Source organism: Aulostomus chinensis, chromosome 4, assembly GCF_037954235.1.
Source record: "Aulostomus chinensis isolate RoL2024-O1b breed Wild chromosome 4, RoL_Achi_v1.0, whole genome shotgun sequence".
NCBI classification, from domain to species: domain Eukaryota; kingdom Metazoa; phylum Chordata; class Actinopteri; order Syngnathiformes; family Aulostomidae; genus Aulostomus; species Aulostomus chinensis.
Window position 1 is genome coordinate 30,755,019 of NC_141323.1, and position 25,185 is coordinate 30,780,203.

Consider the following 25,185-nt stretch of genomic DNA (forward strand, 5'->3'; position numbering starts at 1 on the left):
TCAGCTGTAACCTTGCTGTGATTTTTTCCATGATGTATACATTTTTTACTCTATTCCTCCATTGTGATATGTTTGGAGGTTCTGGCTTTAGCAAGCAGGCTGTTATTGTCTTTTTAGCGATCAGAATCAAAATCCTCCACAAAGCAATCAGGTTTCTGTCTGTCAGATTCTCAGGTGGTATGCCAAGGATAAACATTGCTGCGTCCAAAGCAAAATTAATGTCCAAAATTTGCCCAATCTCCTTCCGACCATTCTCCCAGAAGTTCAACAGCTGTGGGCAATCCCAGAATATGTGCGTAAAATCTCCTATTAACTGACATCCTCTCCAACACAGTTCAGATGTGTTGCTATATTTTGAAGTCTTAGATGGAGTGTTGAAATATCTCATCTTCACCTTCCAGTCAAACTCCCTCCACATTGGGCTGCTTGTTAATTTGTGTCCTGCTCTGAATGTTTCCTCCCAATTTTCATCTGGTATAATCGTATTTGTTTCTAATTCCCATTTTTCCTTAACATCCAAATTGTTGTCCTTACATTCATGTTGTAGTACTCTATAGATTTTTGATATTAACCCCTTTTTAGTCTCCCCCTCCAAATACGACAACAGCAATTCCTCCAGCTTAGATGGTGTTCTACAAATATTTTCCCACTCTCTGTGCTTCTGAAGGTAGTGTCTTCATTGTAGAAATTTGTAGAAGTCATGGTTCGGTAAGTTAAACTCTTTTTTAAGTTGCTCAAACAACTTCATATACTGTCCATTGAAAACTTGTGCAATATAAATTAACCCCTTACTTCTCCATTTGTTGTACCCTGCATCCATAACAGATGGTAAAAAGTCTGGATTTCCTGCTTTTTTGGTGATTCTACTTATTGAGTTCGATATTTTCAGTTTTTTTCGCACTATTGACCATACTTTTATTGTTACCCTAATCCAGTCATTACGCAGCCCCTCTTTTTTCTGCATCTTCTCTTTAAAAAACGGGAGTACCTCCAAAGGTGTTTTCTGACAGGAATTTTGTTCCATTCCCACCCACATTGTGTCTGTCTCCTTCGTGATCCACGTAATAATCGCTCTAAGTTGTGCTGCCCAATAATAATTTTTTAGACCAGGTAAATTTAACCCTCCCTTCTCTTTTGGGCAAAGAAGGATTTTGTATTTGATTCTAGCTTTTTTATTTTGCCAAACAAATTTAGATATGATTTTGTCTAACATCTTAAAAGTTGAACTAGAGACCATAATTGGCAGTGACTCGAACAGAAACAACAATCTGGGTACAATGTTCATTCTCACTGTTTCGATTCTTCCCACCATCGACAGGGGCAATATCTCCCATCTGGCCAAATCCTTCTTTATTTCTGTAATCAGTTTTCCATAATTTTCTTTAAATAGCTGTGATATAATGGGAGTAATAATGATGCCAAGATATCTAAACCCTGTGGTGGTCCATTTGAAATTGAACTTTCCCTCTAATTCAGTTGGATATTTGCCTGAAAGCATCATTGCTACTGACTTAGATTCATTAGTTAAATAACCTGATAATTCTCCATATTCATTCAGATTGTTCAATAAAGCTGGTAGAGTTAAGGAGGGTTCACTTAGATATGTTCATATATCGTCAGCAAATAAAGATATTTTATGCTCCACTCCCCCTTCATCTCTTATTCCCTTAATATCCTTATTTTGTCTTATTGATTCGGCTAATGGTTCAGTACTTAATGCCAACAGCAATGGACTCAGACAATCCCCTTGTCTGACCCCTCTTTTGAGGGGAAAGAAATCTGAACAGCATCCGTTAACTCTAATCCGTGATTTGGGGTTTTTATAAACCAATTTTACCCAATCTATAAATGTTGAATGAAACCCAAAAACTTCTAATGTCCGATATAGGAAGCTCCATTTTACCCGGTCAAATGCCTTTTGTGCATCTAAACTGAGCATCAAAGCGGGCTGTCTGTTGTTTTTAGTACATGATATAAGATTTAATGTTCTCCTAATATTGTTAGCTCCTTGTCTACCAGGGATGAACCCTGTCTGATCTGGTTTGATTAATTTTGTTATATATATCTGTATCCTATGTGCTAAAATATGAGTCAATATCTTCAGATCACTACATAACAAGCTGACAGGCCTGTATCCTTCACATGTGGTTGGGTCCTTTCCTTCTTTATGTATGACTGAGATAATGGCTTCTGACCAAGATGTTGCTGGGTCACCTGATGTCAGGGCATAATTAAATCCTTTGAAAAGGGCTGGTGTAATCTCCTTCGCAAAACACTTATAAAATTCTCCCGAGAGCCCATCCGTGCCAGGGGATTTATTATTTTTAAGTACCTTAATTGTATTAGCTATTTCCTGTACTGAGATTGGCCTAACCATTTCAGATGCCTCCTCTGTTAATAATGACGGTAAGTGCAATCTTTTGAGGAATGCCAGTGTTTTATTTTCTAGTGATTGCGAGTCAGGGTCATCATATAGATTTTTATAATATTCTGCAAACGCTGCTGCTATCTCCGTTGGCTTTATCATATATTTTTTAGAGATAGGATGTCTTATTTTATTTATCGTCCTATTTGCCTGGGCTTTTCTAAGTTGAAATGCTAATAATCTGCTGGCTCTATTCCCCATCTCATAATATCTCTGATTCGTAAACCTTAAAGCCCCCTCTGCTTTGTAAGTTAATAGTTCATCGAGCCGTTGTTTGATTTTTTTCAGTTCGATAAGTGTTGAGTTACTTGATGTTCTTTTGTGTTCCAATTCCAACTCTCTAATTTTATTCTCTAACATATTTTGTTGCTTTAATCGGGCCTTTCTCATTCTGGAAGATATCTCTATTATTTTCCCTCTAATAACTGCCTTCCCCCCGTCCCATAAAATTGAAGGTGAAACTTCCCCATTGTCATTAGTTTGAAAGTATTCCTTTAAATTTTGTTTTAGTTCCTTTACCACACTCTCATCTGATAACAGAGATACATGAAGTCTCCAGTATTTGAAAAAAGATTCATTACCCATATCTACCGTTAGCGTAATAGGAGCATGATCACTTATAGTGATGGTGTCTGTGCCACAGTCCAGCACTTTATGCATATGTTGTTGTGAAACGCAGAAAAAATCTATCCTTGAATAACTCCCATGTGGGTTTGAGTAAAAAGTCAAATCCTTCCCTCTAGGGTTATTTCTTCTCCATGGATCAGTAAGACCTCGCTCTCTTATGACATTATTTAGTACCTTCGATTTTTTTTGCACTTGGTCCCTGTTCTGGAGGCAATCTATCCAGCTTACCATTCTGCACTGTGTTAAAATCACCCCCAATCACTATCATCCCTTTCCCATTGTTGGCAATTACGTTGGCTATATTTTTAAAGAATGCCGCATTTTCCTCATTTGGGGCATAAACATTTAGTATGGATATTGTCATATCGCTTATGGAACCAACCATCATTATATATCTTCCCAGATGATCTTTTATCACTTTCTCTGTATGAAATTGCAGGGATTTATTTATTAATATGGCTACTCCCCTTCTTTTTCCAAAAGAAGCATGAAATACTTGGTTTACCCATTCCCTTTTCAGTTTGTTACATTCGTTGTCATCCAGATGTGTTTCTTGTATCAAAGCTATTGAACATTGCATTTTTTTCAATTGACTCAGTATTTTCTTTCTCTTTATGGGGTGATTCAACCCATGGACATTATATGACACAAGGTTTAGCCTACTCATATTTGTTTAAGTGGAAACCCAGTAACTTTACATCTCTTATTAACTAATATAACTGTGCAAAAAGTAGCACAGCGAAAAAGACAAGTCTGCATCTCCTCAAGAACTAATACACAATAACAAGAAAAACAAGAAAAACAAGACTCCCAACTGTCCCCTGACCAGAGAGTTGTGACGAAGGCCCTCTGGTGGTTCGCACTATGTGCACTTGCAACTTCTCGGATGTTGTGTAAAGTTGCCATTTGCTCCACAAAAGCAGTGATTTTGCTCCAAAATAGAACCAAAACAATATTTTGTCTGTTGTTTTTTTTTGTTTTTTATAAGTAGTAAATTACCTCTTAACCAGCTCCATTTGTCTTCGTGTATGTCCTTTTTAACAGACACTTTTATTGATCATGTATATTTCAGGGCATCCTCTTCGTATGAAATACTTCACTTGATAAGGGCCCGTAGATCCGTCTCTGTGATGTTTGGCTGCTGTCTTCTCCCCCTCTGTCCCGTCATGATGGTCCAGCTGCCTTGCGCCATCACTCTCTGTAGTCTCTCGGTCTCGTCCTCCTCCTCCACCTGAATCCCCATATTCCTCAGCATGGGTGCAGCATCCATTAATGTGGCAAACGTCTTTGTCCCGTCTTCCAGAAAGACTTTCAGCTGTGCAGGATATGGAGATTGTGCCTTCACGTTCTTCTCCTTCAGTTTCTTTATAACTTCCCTTACTTGTTTCCTCTTTTTTTGTACTTCATTTGTGTAATCCTGGTTAAAGTGGACGTTACGTCCCTCATACGTGAGCTTTTTCTTCCATGCTTCTTGAATCAGCCGTTCTTTCACCCTGTAGTTGAGGAAGCGAACAATTATTGCTCGCGGGGGGGCCGTGTTTTCTCTCGGCTTCGTAGTCAGTGATCGGTGCGCTCTCTCGAAATGAACCGCCATTTTATCAGGGAAGTTCATTGAGGACTGAATAAAATGAGTCACAAATCCTATGGTGTCGTTTTTCTCAGCACCCTCTGGGATTCCGTGTATTCTTATGTTGTTTCTTCTTGATCTTGATTCCAAGTCCTCGCATTTCGCGGACAGCCTTGCCTCGTGTTGAAGTAGAAAAGTGACCATTCTTTCCAGCCTCGCCGTCTGGCCTTCCGTGTCGTTAATCCTCTCTTCCATCTCATCTGACCGCTGCTCCAACTGAGCCATTTTCTCCCCCATTTCAGCTATTTTAGCTTCTAGTCTTGCTAAGGCTCCTTTGTTTTCCGTCACCGCGTCTGCATGTTCTTGGCGTAGTTTACGGAGCTCCGCTAATATCATCGATACCTCGTCTCCGGACATGGTCATCCCCGGTGCGGCGCTCCGCGCTCCGCCGGCGCCTGTATCATTCGCATTTTCTTTCTTAGCTGACTTCCCTTTTTTGTCCATTTTATTTCTCTTATCTTTAGTCTCTGATTATCCGCGTCCTCGACCCCTTTCTGCTGCTAATATCACGTTAAAGAGCTATTTTTACATAAGTTTTCTCTCGGAGCAATTCTCCCTCGTGTCTTCTACATCATGGCGTCACCGGAAGTCCCTTCACATGATTTTCATTCAGAAACAATAGAACTGTCAAAAACCACAACAGTTTTCAGCTTGCTGGTAAACAACACACACACACACACACACACACACACACACACACACACACACACACACACACAAATAGTTTGTGTTTGTGAGAAGATAAAAAAAAATCTACTGTGCTTTGATGAAGATTAATTGTTGAATATCAATCCTCTACTCATGTGTGTGGGAGTGTAGTTGTTGTGGCCGAGTGGTTAAGGCGATGGACTAGAAATCCATTGGGGTCTCCCCGCGCAGGTTCGAGTCCTGCCAACAACGTTAAACTGCTGTTCCAGAGGAGACAACATCTGCTCCTACTGTAGGTCCATGTGTCAAAGGTTTTCTTTCAAGGGCTGTAGCAGCTGATGATGAGGGAGAGAGAGAGGATTGGTAGCTTGTTGTCTTGTCTCAACCATTCTGGTGTTGACCAAAATCTTTGTTGATACTCCAGTGGTGGTGAAGGTGATGGAAATGTTCCAAGTGGGACGGTTCCATGTTCAACCAGTTTCATCTGGAACTGAGGTGGAGCTTAGGGTTACGTAGGAATTGGTTTGGTTTAGTCCCTGGGAATGTCAGTTGGTGTGTGTGTGTGTGTGTGTGTGTGTGTGTGTTTACTTGCAGACTTTCCCTTGTGACAGCTGATTTGGTTTGGAATCCATCTTAGTCAGGACATTTTGAGAAATTCTATCATGTAGTTGGAGTTACTTTGATTTACAACACTGGAAAAAAAATCCCCTCCCCTCCAAAAACCCTCCTCTTCAACTTTGTACCCAAGTTCTACAATTCTACAATTCTACAATTTCATTTAGCAGACGCTTTTGTCCAAAGTGACGTACAACACAAGCAAGAATTTAGACTTAATTAAGGAAAAGTCCATAGGAAGCGCAAAAGTGCTTCAGTTGTGATTTGGTCACAGGTACCGCCATCTAGTGGCAGAAGAAGTGTCGCCCCCCCTCCCTTTTTTTTTTTTCTTTTTTTTGACAGACATACAACATCACACAACACAGTTAGTGCTACATAATCACTAAGTGCTGGGTCTTGGACCCTCTGACTTATTCTACCCCACAGCACAAAGAGGAGAAGAGTCAGGTCAAGTGCCTCGGTGCTCTCTGAACAATTGAGTCTTCAATTGTCTCTTAAAAGTAGAAAGGGACTCAGCAGAACGCACAGAGTTGGGTAGTTTGTTCCACCATTTGGGAACAACAGAAGAGAAGAGTCTGGCTAGAGATTTGGAGCAGCGCTGGGCTGGAAGCACCAGGCGTGCTGCTGCATTCTGGATCATCTGCAGAGGCTTGAATGAGCATGCAGGGAGGCCTGCCAGAAGAGAGTTGCAAGTTGTCTCCTCATCAGGCACCACAGGATCCAGTAGGTTCAGTTAAAACAAGTCATTAGAGATTTAAAAAAATGTCCATCAAACACAAAATAAGGCTTCAAATAGGTTTCCAATTTTATTTCATGTTGACACATTTTGTCCATTTAACATCAGGACTGCTCCCAGATCGTCTCCATGACCTCATCCCAGCACCAAAGACTTTGCTGTGACACAACAGCAGACAGCAACAAGGACTGCTGCAGTGCACTTGGTAATTGGATGCACTGAAGTCATCCATTCATGTCAGTGATGTCACTTGGCAGGACTGTCATTGCCGTCTCATTCTAGAAAAGAATCCAGACTCCACACGTGGCTCCCATGATAACTGATGGACCTCTGGTTGGTTGGATGATGTTTGGTCTGGGGGGGTTAAGATGGTGGGGGCTGTTTCAGTTCTAGTGCTGAAGGCTTTCGCCATGACAGTCAGACTCTCAGCTGTCCCTCATGTTCCCTCAAATGTGCAGTGTGGACCTCACACTCTGAAATTAGCCTGAAAACTCTTCATGAAAAGCAGGAGACTCAGAGTCTCTGTGGCTCAATCGGTCAGCGCACTTAGTTAGTCTTGGTTTTCAGAAATCATACAGCATACAAATAATAGCAGGTTGAAACACATTTATTTAAAAGAATTTAACATGGTCACACACACACACACACACACACACACACAGAGCCTGTCTTTGGTATAAAATGGTCTGTCACGTTCTCTCACGTTGCACAACAACAAAACAAACAAAGACGGCCATGTCCAGTGTGGTCCTGGATATGACGACTGGACTGCAGGGTCCCAGTATCACTGTGACAATTCTTTTACCAGCTATGACCTTGGACAAGAACTTCTCAGGAGGAAACTTATCATGGTGGCACAGTGAAGAAAACTAGACCTGAGCTGCCTGCTGAAATCTTGCAGGTGAAGGACAGAGCTCCACCTCTTTGACAGACACCACCACTGTTGGCTCATGTTGTCAGTTTTTGACACACACGCATCTAAACACACACACACACACGCATCTAAACACACACACACACACACACATACACACACACATGCATGTTCTTGCACACAGAGACTTTTCCTCTGTTTTTGTTTTTTACTGGTTTTGAACCAGTAGTTGGTTTCTGTTGGTTTGATTTGCTTGACTGGTTGTTGTTTGTTTGAACTTGCAAATCCATATTTTGGGTTCTGGCTTGTTCTGCTTTTCATTTTGTGTTTGTATCATGTGAAAGTGGCATAATTAAGACAAAAGACACTGTTAGAACAGAAAGATCCAGAAAACCCACCAACAAGAGGTTTGTCTGGTACAGATGTGGAATTATTGGCTCACACAATGTTGAGGCAACTGGGAAGAAGACAAACAAAAAAGGCTTGTGTGATTCAGACATTCATCAAAAATGGTCCTGTGGAACTGTTCAATGTGTCATGACTTCAGAGGCTCAAATCCTCTCTAAGTTCTAGTGAGAGTGGAAGAGATTATAAAATGAGAGAAGCAGGGCCCTCCCTCAGAGCTGAAACAGCTCAGTTGGGAGAGCGTTAGACTGAAGATCTAAAGGTCCCTGGTCCGATCCCAGGTTTCAGCAGAGGAACAGCATTGACTTTACTTTCCAGTGGAGGAACTGCAGACATGAAGGAAACTAACATCTTGTCCTGTGCATTCTTATGACATTCAAGACATTTTTGGAGCCTCTTGTTGGATTTTGCCACAGAGAATCAGAGCCAATCAAAAGCATGGTGGACTTTAACATGGAGGATTGAACAAGTCAAGAAAGCAGCAGTTTGACCTTCACAGGCATTTCTTTTCCTGTCTAAATGCTGTAGAAAGAACCTGAGTAGCTCAGACGGTAGAGCATCAGACTTTTAATCTGAGGGTCCAGGGTTCAGGTCCCTGTTCAGGTGCTGTGGATGTTCCAGTGTTTGACAACATGGTACTGGATGAAGTTTAGTGTTGAACAAACAATCATCATCAAAAGCAGAAGTGTTCTTGTCTTACCACTGTGAGACTGTTGCTAGAAAAGTGACCAAAAATAATTTCATGTGGCATGCAATTAACAAAACACCCACATTAATGGTTGCAGGGGGGCTGGAGCCTATCCCAGCATCTACGGGCCAGAGGCGGGGTTCACCTGTGAGCTCTGTCAGGTATGAAGGAACCTGACTGTTGAGGACGTCAGACCTGCAAAGACACAAACACACCCACCAACAGGACCCTGCACACACAACGCTGCATAGGACCCAGGCCTGGGGCCGTCACCAGTGTTCCCATAGAAACCACCACCGTAGTCCAGTATTGGGAACATGAACTGTGTTATAATACTTTTCCAGACTTCTTATGGAAAAAGTCAACAGAAGGAAAAAAATCATTTTAGCCCACCAGATATTTGCTTGGACACTGAGTTCATGTGAAATTTAAATGACAGCTGAGAATCACGCCAGAGGCCTGGATATTCAAAGTCTTCAACTTTTGCTTTTGTTGTTCCATCAAGAAAGCCAATGAGCCAGTTAGTTGACAACCAAGAATCAGGTCAAACGGAAAACAACATACAATATGAGGTTTTTCTTGTTTCTTGACGGGCAGCCAAAAATATTTTCAGCATTGGATCATTAAAGTCTGTTTCATTTCTGATGTCGTGTTCAAAAATAATTGCTCACCTAAGAAGATTCTAAAAAGTCAGACTTTCTCAGTGATATTCTCTTCTCAGGCTTTCAAATCTTTTACATTTCCATTTTCCACAAGTGAGTAGAAAGTTGTTACTCTCTTTGAATCCAGGATTTAAATCTAGGGTTCATTTCATGAGGCTTGAACCCAGGATTAAAAGCACATCATTAAATGACTTGTAGTGATATTCTCCTGTTAACATTCCAAATTATTCATTGAGATTTGGACATTACGGAAACATTTTTCCAGATTTTGATGGGCCAGTACAGCAGGAACTGGGGCTCATTCATGTAGTGGTTTAAATTTGAGCCTGGGTTTCTTCCCCTGCAAGATAAATCTGGAAAGCATTTTGTTCAATTCAGAAACGGTTTTGAAGGCAATTTCTCCAGTTGGTCCTGGAAATAGAAAGAGATCTTGTGGTAGGACATTTATTTTTACTCTATCAATCCTGTGACTCAGACTCAGAAAGGAAATGGAGTTCCATCTTCTTCTATCATCTTCAAGGAGTTCTGGCCCAATCCAGGTGGAGGTTTTCCTCCATGTGTTCTGGAGGTGAGTGATTAAAGGTCAGAACCGGTGTTTTAGAATGGAGAATTTATATCCAGCAGAGCTTCCAGTGTTTCAAAGAGTTTTATTAATGCAGGTCCTGTGTTCGGGGGCTCACTTCAATATGTTAAGACATCATCAGCGTCTAGCACCACCTTGTGTTCTTCTCCATTTATGTGGACACCCTTAATATTTGTGGTCTCTCTCAACCACTGTACGAGGGGCTCGATATAAAGAGCTGGAAGCAGCAGGAACTGGGGGGTCATGTCTCATGGTCTCTCTTATTTTGATATCCCACTTGTGTCCTGTTCTTCCTGTTTTATTTTGATGTCGAACCTCCCCTCTCATTTTCAGGTTACTTCACTTGCCCTTGTCTTCTGTTTGCCTGAGTCTCTCGGTGCATCTGAATAGACGTCAGGACTCTGACAGGGAACGACCTCAGCAGAGACTCCTCTATTTCGAGGAAAGGAGAGCTCAGAGAACACTTTTTTGACATCATTCAACATCCTCAGGGACGATCGTTTACAAAGTTCGATTCAATATAGGACACATAAAATCACACTACATGAAGCAGGCTAATGAATAATAAATCAAATATAAAAATGCTTTATTTTAAGATATAAAATATCTTGTGAATATCTGGAGCTTAATTCCAGCAGCAGACCTCCTCAGGTGATGGAATTTATATTTGACATGTTTACCATTAAATGAGACACATTTGCAGTCCATTGAAATCTACTTGTGTTCATGGTGAGTTGATTTCAAAACATGAGCTGACAGAATCTACGTTTAGGGAGGAACCACCATACTATGACCTTTTTGTAGTCAGAGCCATCAAAGTAGCAGACTAAGTGAGCAGACATTAGCATTGAGAAGAAACTGAGCAAACACCGCCCTATTGCATTGTGGGAAAATTCTGCTTGGTTTGTGTCCATCAATACACACAAGAAATTTGTCTCATGCTGCCATGACCTGGAGTCGAACCAGGGTTGCTGAGGCCACAACACAGAGTATTAACCACTATACGATCACGGCCTCCTCAACAGCAGATCGAGCTTCCATGTCTTTGTCTAAGGTGAGATCAAAGAAAGAATTCTAAGATCAAACACAAAACTCTGAGATCAAAGGTTGAAGTTCCCCAATATTCAATTTTAGCTCAGACCCTCTTCAAGGTGGAACCAGCAGAGGAGCTCAGTAGAGACAACTGGACAGCAGCAGGACAGAACAGAGGCTCTCCACAATGGCAGGAGACAGGAAACAATTTTCTATCATCCAAGTTGTTTCCCATCTCTTGGTTTCCTTGTTAGGCTTCCTTATCCATGGAAATATTGATTTGAATATTTTGTTGTGGGCCTCTGGACCTTTTTTTTGTCAGTAAACCCTCGATTTCAGTTAAAAAATGATCAAATGAACCTCAAGAAAATCATAGAAATAAACAAAATGTTGTTGTGTTTCCTGACCATTACTGAGGGGTGTTAGAACACATCTCTGACATGGATTGGTTTTATTTATTCTTCATTTTAATATTATTAACTATTGTAACATCCATGGTGTTATGGGTCAGTTTCTACCCTCATATATTTACTTCAAGAAAAAGGAAAAAAAGTCTCTTTTTCAGCAACAGAACTTTAATACAAACACAAAATGAAAAGCAGAACAAGCCAGAACCCAAAATATGGATTTGCAAGGTCAAACAAACAACAACCAGTCAAGCAAATCAAACCAACAGAAACCAACTACTGGTTCACAACCAGGAAAAAACAAAAACAGAGGAAAAGTCTCAAAAGTGTATGTGTGTGTTTAGATGCGTGTGTGTTTAGATGCGTGTGTGTCAAAAACTGACACACGAGCCAACAGTGGTGGTGTCTGTCAAAGAGGTGGAGCTCTGTCCCTCACCTGCAAGATTTCAGCAGGCAGCTCAGGTCCAGTTTTCTTCACTGTGCCACCATGATAAGTTTCCTCCTGAGAAGTTCTTGTCCAAGGTCATAGCTGGTAAAAGAATTGTCATAGTGATACTGGGACCCTGCAGTCCAGTCGTCATATCCAGGACCACACTGGACATGGCCGTCTTTGTTTGTTTTGTTGTGCAATGTGAGAACGTGACAGACCATTTTATACCAAAGACAGGCTGTGTGTGTGTGTGTGTGTAACTGTGGCCAGGGAAAGGGACGCTAATTCCACTAATACTGCGCAATAATTTTGAGAGGATTCTTCAGTTGCCCAACAACGCCACCCTGGGAATTTCACCCAGAGTTTTATTTTTCTTACTAGGGGACAAGACACACAGGTAAGTTCCATTCATCGGCTGGAGACGTGGTTTGTGGTATAAAAAAAAAAAAAGTATATATTTTATTTAGAACTCAAGTTAAAATCAATCCGCAATCGGACATTCACATACACACCAAACAAAGGAAAAAAAAAGGGAAATTGATCAGGGCAGAGACTTCGAAGGGGGGGTGAGCGATTGTTTCTGGGGGGAGTTTACCCAAATTAAAGAAATCAAAAATAAGTCACCCACACCAGGAAGTGACTGTCACCTGGGAAACACACAAAGAGGAGACACCACCACCAGTCACCGGCCTCTGACACTGAAAGAAGGAAAAAAAAAAAAAAAAAAAAAAAAAAACACAATTTAAGAGTTGCACTCAAACCAAATGCAAAAATAATTCAATTGGTGGAAGGAGTTAAATCTTAACCTACAGAAAGAATAAAATTTTAATCATTCAAATACAGCCCAAAATAAAATCAAAGCAAAATACCTAATTCAAAGAAAACTAATAATTCAAAACACGATTTAACCAAAAAGGCAAACACAAATGAAAGAAAGTTCACCCTGATCAAAAAAAACAACAAACAAAAAGCAAATATCAATTAATCCTATAAATCCAACTGAAACAAACTAACTCAAGAAACCCAAAACAAGAAATAGAAATGAATAAGAAAACTAAATAATTAAACCAAAATTAATTCCACACCCAAACATCACTCATACAATAAAAAGAATCCATCGGATTCAGCTCCGTTCAGGTGTGTGTCACCTCGTGGACGCGCAGAGTGGGTAACTGCAGGAAACAGCCTCAAAGGGCCACCCGAAGCAGCAAGGCTGCGTTTCAACAACCCACGGCCACGCAGATTACCCTGATGGACAAGCTGGGTCAGCATAGACAAAGCACCAGCGTCCGGTTGGTTGATTGTCCCTGATTAAATAGATCATTAGCACAGTTTTTGGCGGAAAATGACAGCTGCGGGCCGACAGGCACCTACCTTAGCTGAAGTGTATCAGGACGCACGCACACGCTCATCCCAGAGGGAAGGCAAGAGGGAGGGAGCCGGATGTCAGCATTTCCACTCACAAACGGAGTGCAGAGAGCAGCACAGCAGCACAGAGCAGCGTGCGTACCCACAGCCGCACACACGCCGGAGGTGGAACAAAGCCACTTCCACATGGAAGAGTTACGAAGCAGGAAGGGCGAGGGAGGGGCCGTCATAAATGTGGGCACCTGTTCTCTGATAGGCCGACAGGCCATCAAGGTGTGTTCAAAGAACCTTGGGTGCTATTCCTGCTGCCACATAACCATGTTAAATTCTTTTAAATAAATATGTTTCAACCTGCTATTATTTGTATGCTGTATGATTTCTGCAACCAAAAACTATCGCAGGTGTACATACTGCAACCTAAAGTACGGTAATGAGGAGAATGATGAAAAATCCACAAGATGATCAGAAAATAATAAATGTATTCAGGAAAAACAAACAAATAACATGTGTGATTGAAATATGTCAGTGGGACTGGCAGAATCTGGCTTTACCACAAAGTGTCTCATCAAGAGATCTGTCACATGCGTCTGCTGTGGAGGGTCAATCTGTCCGTCCACATTCAGATCAATGATGCAACGTCTCTGGTATGATCAAACTACTCAGGATGAAACAGACCAATGTTGACATCAAGTAGCAACTCAGCAGCTGATCAACAGAGTCCTAAGCACCAGTAGAACCTGTTCATCATCCCTGGGTGGGCTCGAACCACCAGCCTCTCGGTTAACAGCCGAGCGCACTGACCGATTGAGCCACAGAGACTCTGAGTCTCCTCATGAAGAGTTTTCAGGCTAAATTTCAGAGTGTGAGGTCCACACTGCACATTTGAGGGAACATGAATGACAGATGAGAGTCTGACTGTCATGGTGAAAGCCTTCAGCACTAGAACTGAAACAGCCCCCACCATCTTAACCCCACCAGACCAAACATCATCGTCCAGCCTCCAACCAGAGGTCCATCAGTTATCATGGGAGCCACATGTGGAGTTTGGATTCTTTTCTAGAAAGTGACGGCAATGACAGTCCTGCCAAGTGACATCACTGACATGAATGGATGACTTCAGTGCATCCAATTACCAAGTGCACTGCAGCAGTCCTTGTTGCTGTCTGCTGTTTTGTCACAGCAAAGTAAGGAAACAGCCTGACGGTCCTCAGGAGGAAATTCAACAACCTCCAAAGATGGAGGTGAATCTAGACCTGCTCATGTTTGCTGTCCTTGATGAACTTGGGCGGTACTCTGGTGCTGGGATGAGGTCATTGAGATGATCTGGGAGCAGTCCTGATGTTAAATGGACAAAATGTGTCAACATGAAATGAAATTGGAAACCTATTTGAAGCCTTATTTTGTGTTTGATGGACATTTTTTAAATCTCTAATGACTTGTTTTAACTGAACCTACTGGATCCTGTGGTGCCTGATGAGGAGACAACTTGGGTACAAAGTTGAAGACGAGGGTTTTTGGAGGGGAGGTGATTTTTTTTCCAGTGTTGTAAATCAAAATAACTACAACGACATGATAGAATTTCTCAAAATGTCCTAAGATGGATTCCAAACCAAATCAGCTGTCACAAGGGAAAGTCAGCATGTAAACACACACACACACACACACACACACCAACTGACATTCCCAGGGACTAAACCAAACCAATTCCTACGTAACCCTAAGCTCCACCTCAGTTCCAGATGAAACTGGTTGAACATGGAACCGTCCCACTTGGAACATTTCCATCACCTTCACCACCACTGGAGTATCAACAAAGATTTTGGTCAACACCAGAATGGTTGAGACAAGACAACATGCTACCAATCCTCTCTCTCTCCCTCATCATCAGCTGCTACAGCCCTTGAAAGAAAACCTTTGACACATGGACCTACAGTAGGAGCAGATGTTGTCTCCTCTGGAACAGCAGTTCAACGTTGTTGGCAGGACTCGAACCTGCGCGGGGAGACCCCAATGGATTTCTAGTCCATCGCCTTAACCACTCGGCCACAACAACTACACTCCCATGCACATTAGTAGAGAGTGACATTAGTGAAACTAATTTTCAGTTTATCTCATAAAAATGAACAAACTTTGACATATTTCTTTCTTTTGTGTGTCAACAACTTTGGTCTTGAAAGCTCCTGACAAACACACCACATGTCACACACTCTATAGTTTTAATCTGTTGAGAACATGAAACGTGTGGCCCCAGTGACCCTGCATGACATTTTTGTCCAATTTAAATTTTGATTCATGACCCAGAACCACTCAAAACCCCAGAAAAATAAAGGTTTTGGTGCATTAAAGACATAAATAGTAATGTTTCAAGGGGGCTGCATGCACAGCAAATTTCTGAGTGAAAAAATCTGGAGTTTGACACAAAGCAGTGAAGGAGTAAAAATTTTGGAGTTTATTCCCACATTGAGACTCCAGCTCGTGTTAACTGATACTCTTAAGCAGTGTGGGAAAAGTCGTACATTCACTGGGTGTTCAGGGCAGTGAATCACCTCCACCCCAGAGTTCATTCAACGTTTCTCTCGCTCCTACTTATACAGAGACAGGTACGTGAGCAATTGTACCTCTTAAACCGTTCTTAATGTTGATATGTTTCGATTTATGTAATATCAAACTGAATACTGGCCAGGACTAAGTGACTTGTAAGGAAGAACTTCAATTTTCCAACTCTTGCAGAACGTCATCAGTGAGGCAACTGGGTAAGCGAGCTTCTTCCAGTCGTGCTCATATTTCATGTATTAAATGAACACTGGCTCTTGTCATTCCGTCTGGTGTCGTTAAAAAGTAGTTTTGCTAGCTTCAAGTTCGGTTGTTTATTTTTTATTTCCTGCGCGTGTCGTTTTTAGACGAACTTCTGTCACAACATCGGACTGGACACGCCGCGGCTCGAAGGCTGCGTGACAGGACACCGGGGCCTTCACGAGAGGAACCTGACAGGTAACATTAACGCTTCACATTTACCACGAAAAGCTTTGACAAGCAACGCGACCGTGACGTACTGTAATTGTGAATCAAATGGTGAAAACACGGTCGGCTAGTCGTGCTAAATAATGTGATTAAATGCAGACTAAGCTAATGGAGAACACCAGTGATAAGAGTTCATGGTTTAGAGTGCTGTTGTGTGCAGACATTGGATTACTAGCTCTGGAAATTGGCTATGCTGAGCAAAAGCAGATTTTTTACACAAAATGTTGCTGTTCTTCAGTCTGCCAGTGTCTTTTTTTCTACTGGCAAATGTTTTTAAATGGGAAAAGATAGCCCACCCAATTTTTTATTGGCCCTCTCAAAATATAATTTTTGCCTACACCACACTGGGCCTCCTTTACTTTAAAAATGATTAAAATAATGCATTATATACCGTAACAGCCCCAACACAGACAGACTGTTACAGTTACAATCCTTTCTTTGCTATTAATGTCTATATTAAAACTCCTTTTCCCCTTAAGTGCTCAAGATGTTGATAAAGGTGAAATACAAAGGGACAAGGAAATGTGTTAAACTGGATGAAATCAGCTTCTCTGATTTCATCAGTTTGGGTAAGTTAGGTTCATTTTGAATTGAGTAATTCATGGGGCTTTAATGACAATGTGTTAATGGAGTGTTGCTTGTCATGCTTCAGTTCATCAGAAATTTCTCATACCAGAAGAGACAATGCTGAAAACCACAGATGACCAGGGAATAGAGGTGGATGAGGACGTCTCTCTGGAGCTTGCGACTGTTAAAGATGTCTGCTTCGTCATCTGCACTGATGATGGTAAAGTGGTGTCAGTTTCTGTTTTATCATTATGAAGTGATGATATTCTTGAGAAAAATGTTCCCTTTGAAAGAAATGTGTCAGTGTTTAATTTTTTTAATCAAAATAATTGGATATTTAAAAAAAGCACAACCAAATGTCTGCTTTTCAGACCTCCAACCACCAGACCTTTTCAAGGACAACACTGACAGTGCAGACCTGGCCGAGTATATAACACTCAAACCATGTGGTAGGGAATGTTATCACGTACAGAATGAAATACTAAGTAACTATTCTCTGTTGATAGCAAGTAGTAATGTTGATTTTGGTGATCAGGTTTATGCCTTATACACTGATGGGTTTTTATCCTCAGATTTGGCACTTCTGCAGCCAGGTGAAGGATCCTCCTCCTCCAGTCTAACAGATACACTGTCCATCACAAGCTTAAGCAGCCCAAGAAGCGACACAAGTGATGCTGGATATCAACTTGCTCACCCTGATATGGACAGCACCCGTGCAAGAAGTGTAAGTGTAGTGATTTACATACTTGACAGTTTGCTAGTTGGTTAGCGTAACTTAGGATGCAGATTAAACTCAGGGGCTACAGATCTTGAAAGCCTCATCCTAAATGATATTTTTTTGTGACAGATTGATGTTTCCTGAAGAAATGATCAGTACTTTTGGTCGCTAATTCTTATGATCTTTTTAAAAATCTATTCCAATTAGGTGGTGGAGCAGATTCCGAGCTCAAAGCCAGCAGGGATGACCGTGATTAAGGAGTATGAAGACACGGGGAGTTTGAAAGATTCAACTCGCCCATTAATGGTGAACATCATTGTGGCTCACATGCGTGAAAAGGAAGGGTAAGAAGCGTGATGCTGGTACCTAAATGTTCTTTTTTTCAGTGAAGGAAAGAATCTTTTCACAAACAATATTTATGTATTTTAGGAGAGCAGTAGCCAAAACAACCAAGGAGTTTCATGCTCTTGGGATTGTGTCACTCTTCCCATCTTTGAAGGATCCATACTCAAAAAAGGGATATGTGAGTTTGCATTGTAAATACAGTGTGAAATCCTGATCTTTTTCAGAATTTTACCATTTGCTTTCCTTTGAAACTTTAAAATGTCAGAACTCTAACCACAGATATTATTATTTCAGGAACATTTCTATGACATCCAGAGCAACACAGGTTTTCTTGAGTGGAGGGTGAAGACAGTTCAACGTCAGTCGAAAACTGCATCAACTTCCCACAACAAAGTGATGCGTAAAGGAGGTCCCACATCGTCAAGGACAGTTGGTCCCATTGATGACCAGCAATCAGGAGATGGCTGCACGGAAGCAATGTCTCATCTTCACCACACAACTGACTGTGACTTAGTCTTCCAGAAGATGAGAGAAACATTCCTCTATCGCCAACAGATGATCCATGATCCACAGCAGTCAGCAGACATTCTCCAAATGTTCCCTCGTTTCTTGGACACTAAAGGACTGGTAGGAAACAAATACGATTTGAATAATATTTCTTAAAATAAATTTTATTCAATTGATATGATTGTAATGGTAGTTCCCTCCACTTTACATTAGATTTTGCAGGATTTCTTGCTGATGTTTGGATGAGAGATTTCATCCAGTTTCCTGGAAAAGTGGACCACCTGCTTTAAAGACAAGATCATCCGAGAGGCCAGGAGCCTGAGACAGACACCTCTTCTGAAAAAACACCTCAACTCTGCCCTAAATGAAGAGTCTGACACTGCTGATGATGAGCCAGGTCGTATGTTGTTAAGGGTTTGTTTGCGATATCATAAGTTAGCATACATTTTTAAGCAAATGGGAGTATATCTGATTATTACTGTCGCCTGTTTTTCTTTTAAAATGTAGAGAAAGATATTCTTAGGTAAAATATATGTTGATTTTTGTCTGCAGAGTGGGACAGTGACATGGCCTCCCTTCTTGTCTTGCTGCATCTGCTTACACCTCAACCAGCTGGACGTAAGCGGCCAAAAAAGATCAGTGTTGCAGAGGCTGCAGATCATTTAGTTCTATTTCAGAAGGTTTGTAAAAGCCACGTGATCTTTTCCAGTATTTTGTAACATTTTTTTCTAGTTAACTGCTTATGTGACAGTGCTTCTCATTGTGTTTCAGGCGTGCCAGAGCTTGGAGGGCCACCTTACCACAGAGCGAAACCCCCAGCCATATCTTTTGGCCAGAGGAACCTCACGAGCACAGGTTCTCAGCTTCTACATAGTCTTGGATGGAAAGCTTCTTCCATGTCAGTCAAGTACATCTTTGGGTGCATTTGATGAGCCGTTCAAGTCTCATTTTGTTTTCAGTCTGAAATATGATGATGCTCTCTCCAGCCTGTACACATTTTTGCAGACTACACTGTACAACATTGACATTGACACAACAGAAGAAACTCCAAGAGTCAAAGAGTTAAGAGCAAAGTTGTTGAACAAGCAGTCGCTAAAATGCTGAGATGTTTCCTCTGTGCGTCATCCTTTGGTCCAGCTCTGCTCTTGTTCAGGCACCTCAAACTAATTCATGGAATGTATCCAGGGAAAAATTTAAGATGAAAATGTGGTCAAATAGGATGCTGCTTGCAGTTCTCAAGTTATTCTGGATTTAGAAGGCACCTCATTAAGATACATGCACCATTTGACAGTCCATGTCTGACAGATCAGACCCCTGTCAGCCATGACACTGAAGAGCACGATAATTTGAAGTGCTTCAATGATGAAACCCCCTCTGCTTCATCACAACACCAAAATATTGAAGAAGGCTCTTCAGTGCCACTAAGCAGCAAGGACATGTGTGCATCAATTATTGCCGAACTTTTAGGAAGTGGTGTACCAAATACTGTCGTACTTTCTACCATTGAGAACTTGGAGACTTGTTGGAGACTTGCAAACTAATATACAGGAACAAGTGCTGAACTTAATACCAGCCACCAATCCCGCCAGATCGGCCATTGAAGAGTTGTTTAAACACACAGACAATCCTTTCAGCCATTTAAATTCAAATAGCAAGTTGGAAAAATATTTCACAGAAAAATGGGATATCATGCAAGCAGTTGAAAAGCGCCTAGGTGTAAGATTTGATACCAGACGAAACACCAAAACTGGAAACTAGGAGCAAGTTCCAATCATTGACAAATTGATCTGTATTCAATAGTTAAAACACTGCAGTTCATTTTCACAAATGAAAGTATTTGTGAATTGATGCAAAAATCTACTAGCTGTGACAAATATGAGGACTTGTGTGATGGAAGCTACTTCACAAATCATCCCCTGTTTTCAAGTGAAAAGTTTGCTCTCCAGTTGTACTTTGTTGAATTGGAGCGCGCAAATCCGCCAGGTTCAAAAAAAGGTATCCATAAAGTTGTCTGTCTTTACTTCATTTTAAGGAATCTTCCACCCAGGGTGAATTCAGCCTTGATGAACATTCATCTGGTATCATTGTTCCATGCACAAGATGCTAAGAAATATGGTATTGATGAAATATTGAAACCCTTAGTAAGAGACCTGAAAATATTAGAAACAGCTGGAGTTGCTGTTCCATTTTCTGAAGTCTGTGTTCGTGGCACTCTTGCACAAATGACTGGTGATAACGTGGGTATGCACAGCATTCTTGGATTCATGGAGTCATTTAGTGCAAATCATTTCTGTGGATTTGTCAAAAGTCAGTTTTCTCAGAAGATGACCCGTGTTTGACTTTAAGATCTGCAGTTTTGAATGACCAACATTTTACTGCTTTGGAAAATGATCCAACAATAACCTCCTTATTTGGCATTAAGCGGAACAGCATTCTGAACACTTTGCAGTATTTCAGAAAATTATGCTGTTGACATCATGCATGACATTTTGGAGGGGGTTGGTCAATATGAGGCCAGGTTACTTTTTGAATACCTGATGAAACATTTCATCACTAAAGAAAGCCTGTTGAAGAGGATCTATGCTTTCAAGTATGGCTATTTGGAAAAGAAAAACAAGCCAACCAATGTTAAGCTTGACTGTGTGGGACATGGACTCGGGTTAAACACATCCCAAAGTCTGTGTTTGATCACAAACATACCCTTAATATTTGGTGACCTGGTACCAGAGGATGATTTGCACTGGCATTTGATGCTTTTGTTGCTGAACATTATTGACGTTGTGTTTTCATACTCGATCACTGAAGGGATGACTGTGTATCTAAAGCATCTTATTATCGAACATCACCAACTCTTCAAAGAACTTTACTCATCAAAAACCTTGATCCCAAAACACCATTTCATGGTCCGCTGTCCTCGGTGCTTCTGAAAAATAGGACCACTTACTCATATCTGGACAATGAGATTCAAAGCTAAACATACATTTTTCAAGGACTGTGATAAGAACTTCAAGAATTTGACTGTCTCACTTGCAAGAAAACATCAGTTTGCTGTAGCCTATCATTGGGAATGCTTGGCCTTAAAAGCAGTCAAGTCTGGTCCAATCAAAATGTGTTTACTTGAAACATCAAGATGTATCTGCATACCTTCACACTGACCCACAGTCCATTGTCAACCTGACAAACTGGGTAAAGTGTGATGGAGTTGAATATCATGTTGGCCTTTTTGTTTGCATAGGCACTGATGAAAACACGCCTTTGTTCAGCAAAATAACCACTATTATCTTGCATAAAGGTGAAGTGTTTTTTGTTCTGATGGAACATGAAACTTGTTTCCATGACCATTTTCTTGCTTTCCAAGTAAATGAAATCAACCCAAATAAGATTCTGGTTCTGGAAAGAAGGGCCTGAAGACACTTCAAAGCTTTTGATGGCCAAATGTCCTGTGGGTGTGATTCATGTTTTTATGTTGTGTCAGAGAGTTGTATTATTTGAAGTGTCAAAATGTTTGATAAAGGAAACTGAGTGGAATTGATCTTGACTTGTATGTACACGTGTTGAGCTTAATGATGAGTTGAACTGTTTACATTATGTCTGCAATCCTGCATTACAAGGAAGTCACATTTGTTAAATGTGTTCAATATGTCAAGGTTTTTGACAAAGTTTGCACTGGATGGATTTTCTCCAAAGAATTTGTAGAAATCTAGTTGAGATTATTTGTTGAAAAATTGCAATATGTTTTTGTATAACATTTTGTTTTTTATTTGACTTACATTTTATAACACCGTTTTGCAACTGTTAAGCTGCCATAATAACAGTGTCTTTTGATTTGAGGTTTTACCTTATTTTCTACTTGAAGAACGATGTTGTTGAACAAAGCTCATTGTTAGATAAATGATTTTACCAAAATATAACTTGGTTCACAAGTATGTATTCATGCAGCGAAGTGTTGCTGACCTAATGTCTCAATGTTTTAAATAAAGAGAGGCATTAAAGTAATTTATTTGGTGTATTTCATATTTATTTTACCTAAAAAAAACATTTTAGTGTCTTGAAATATTAACTCCATGAGTGTAAAATACAACACATATTAATAGTTGACTGTTAACACTAAAAAAGAGTTAACATAAATGTAACTAAATATAAGAGTTAATTGTACTCTGAATGGGAGTCATTTTTTAACTCCTGTACATGTTCAGTTTTAACTCCTGATAGGAGTTAAAAGATCAACTCTCAGAAAAGAGTTACTTTAACACAGCCCAAGAGTTTATTCGCTGGTCTCACATGTACACTCAGATTGAGTTGATTTTAACTCACAGAGAGTTTATTCCCGAATCCTTAATTTGCTGTGAGAGCAGCCACCAAAATCTAACTACAAATGTTAGATCAAAGTCTACTGAAGAATTGTTGTTTTTTTAATGTATTTTCTTTAATTCACATTTTGTCCATAAACTTCATAATCAGAGTCGCCATCTCATCACATGACTAAAGTTTGGGTTCTGTATTGGTGGTAAAATATCCTTCCATGCCCCTCACTAGTTTGCACACAGAAAAGCATATTTTACTGGTTTCAAATCTCTTAGTGTGTTCTCTCACTTAAACCAGCTGTGGCAGCTTTCATTGTGTGATTGATTTTAAAATATAAAGATAGAACAGAACCATTGGAAAAAGATGTCAGGACATTTGAAGGAATGTAAATCTCCTGTTGAAATGTTGCAGTGTGCAGCTGAGGCTCTCTGGCAGTGGCACAAGGAGCCACAATGGCAGAACCTGGACCCTCCTGGAGGAGAACCACAGGTGAGGGCCTTCTTGGCTCCAGATTGATGGAAATCAAGTGTCTGAGGCTGTTAGCAGCCATTAAGTTGATCTGGATCGCTCTTCAACATCCTCACAGGCCTTGATGGAACCAAAAAGGCGAGTTCCTGGAGAAGATCTTCTAGGGGGTCCAGGTTAAAGCGGTGCCCCAGCTGGCACCAGGCGCTGACCCAGGTCCTGCATGTGAGATACTGTCAGTTCTGTTCTGTCCTGCTCACAACCACAGGCTGGTGTTGAGGCCTGCAGCAACCAGGGCCCCAGTCACCAAGTGTATAAAGGCTGGTCATTGTGGCAGTGGGAGGAGTCAAAATGAAGACAGACCAATGTGAGCAGGACGTGACTGCAAAAGTAAGAAGAACTTGACCATGTTTCCTACAGTACCCAGGAGGCTTGGTAGTTGTTGAAGGAAGCTCCAAAAGCAAAGAGCAGACAGCAGGATATAAAAAGAAAAGATCCAGACAATAAAACTACAAGTAGAAACAAGATGAAATACTGAAAGCTTTGGAAAGATACTCCAAGGTTGTATATACATTATTATATACACTACTATTCTCATTGACTCCTAAAGAGGGAAAGGAAGAATTAGAATGTGGATCAGATCAGCTGATTTCAGTGTTAAGTCCATCCCTCCATCCTCTTTCTATTCTTATCCTTTAAGGGTCACGGGGGGGGGGGGGGCAATCCCAGGTGACACTGGACAAGAGGCAGGGTTCACCCTGGACAGGTCACCAGTCCATCAGGAGAAATGAGGTGGCCTAAACTAAAACATGAGTCAGATCAAATTCAGATTAAAGCATGATTCTCCAGATCAAAGTGAGAATTCCTGATGATGTCATCAGGGCTTTGACATTAACTAGAATTCTGTCTTTGATCTCAAGACATGAAAGAAACACAATTGAGGAAAGTAGAACAGAGCACATTCAGCTTCATTAGAAACACTTGAACTGTTGAACAGTAGAATTTGTTTGAAACAGTTTCCTACACTTAGTGACAGGATTGAAGAGGGAAGATTGTTCTACTTTAAATTTAATTCTAACTTCCAAGTCAAGTCAAGTCAATTTTATTTATAAATGCCAAATCACAACAGAAGTTATCTCATGACACTTTACAAGTTTATCTACTGAGATCGGTACCCTGGAAGGTATCACCTTGATCCTCGATGTTCCTGCCTGTTTAAAGGTTTTGTCACCACTGTTGCAGGATGTGCTTGCTGATGGAGAATTGTTGGGTGTAGATTCATTGAAGGAGTTTGGTACTGGACCTGCTCTACCTTTAAAGAGTCATGAGATAACTTTTGTTGTGATTTGGTGCAATATAAATAAAATTAACTTGACCAGTGTTATTTGTGGTCTTTTGTTAATTGCATGCCACATGAAATTATTATTGGTCACTTTTCTCGCAACAGTCTCACAGTGGCAAGACAAGAACACTTCTACTTCTGATGACAGTTCGTTCAACACTTAACTTCATCCAGTACCATGTTGTTAAACACTGGAACATCCACATCACCTGAACAGGGACTTGAACCCTGGACCCTCAGATTAAAAGTCTGACGCTCTACCGTCTGAGCTACTCAGGCTCTTTCTAGAGCATTTAGACAGGAAAAGAAACACCTGTGAAGGTCAAACTGCTGCTTTCTTGACTTGTTCAATACTCCATGTTCAAGTCCACCATGCTTTTGATTGGTTCTGATTCTCTGTGGCAAAATCCAACAAGAGGCTCCAAAAATGTCTTGAATGTCATAAGAATACACAGGACAAGATGTTAGTTTCCTTCATGTCTGCAGTTCCTCCACTGGAAAGTAAAGTCAATGCTGTTCCTCTGCTGAAACCTGGGATCGGACCAGGGACCTTTAGATCTTCAGTCTAACGCTCTCCCAACTGAGCTATTTCAGCTCTGAGGGAGGGCCCTGCTTCTCTCATTTTATAATCTCTTCCACTCTCACTAGAACTTAGAGAGGATTTGAGCCTCTGAAGTCATGACAAATTGAACAGTTCTACAGGACCATTTTTGATGAATGTCTGAATCACACAAGCCTTTTTTGTTTGTCTTCTTCCCAGATGCCTCAACATTGTGTGAGCCAATAAT

At 40.8% G+C, this 25,185-nt stretch overlaps 4 non-coding genes across 4 annotated transcripts; 1 reads left to right on the top strand and 3 right to left on the bottom strand.

Annotated features, from left to right (window-relative positions):
- Positions 1–5,497: 5,497 nt before the first annotated feature.
- trnas-aga (transfer RNA serine (anticodon AGA)) lies at positions 5,498–5,579 on the top strand. Its single transcript has one exon. It is a non-coding gene; the product is annotated as a tRNA-Ser (tRNA).
- A 9,519-nt stretch (positions 5,580–15,098) lies between these two features.
- Positions 15,099–15,180, bottom strand: trnas-aga (transfer RNA serine (anticodon AGA)). Its single transcript has one exon. It is a non-coding gene; the product is annotated as a tRNA-Ser (tRNA).
- Positions 15,181–24,603: 9,423 nt separating this feature from the next.
- Positions 24,604–24,676, bottom strand: trnak-uuu (transfer RNA lysine (anticodon UUU)). Its single transcript has one exon. It is a non-coding gene; the product is annotated as a tRNA-Lys (tRNA).
- Positions 24,677–24,919: 243 nt separating this feature from the next.
- Positions 24,920–24,992, bottom strand: trnaf-gaa (transfer RNA phenylalanine (anticodon GAA)). Its single transcript has one exon. It is a non-coding gene; the product is annotated as a tRNA-Phe (tRNA).
- Between the last annotated feature and the right edge of the window lie 193 nt (positions 24,993–25,185).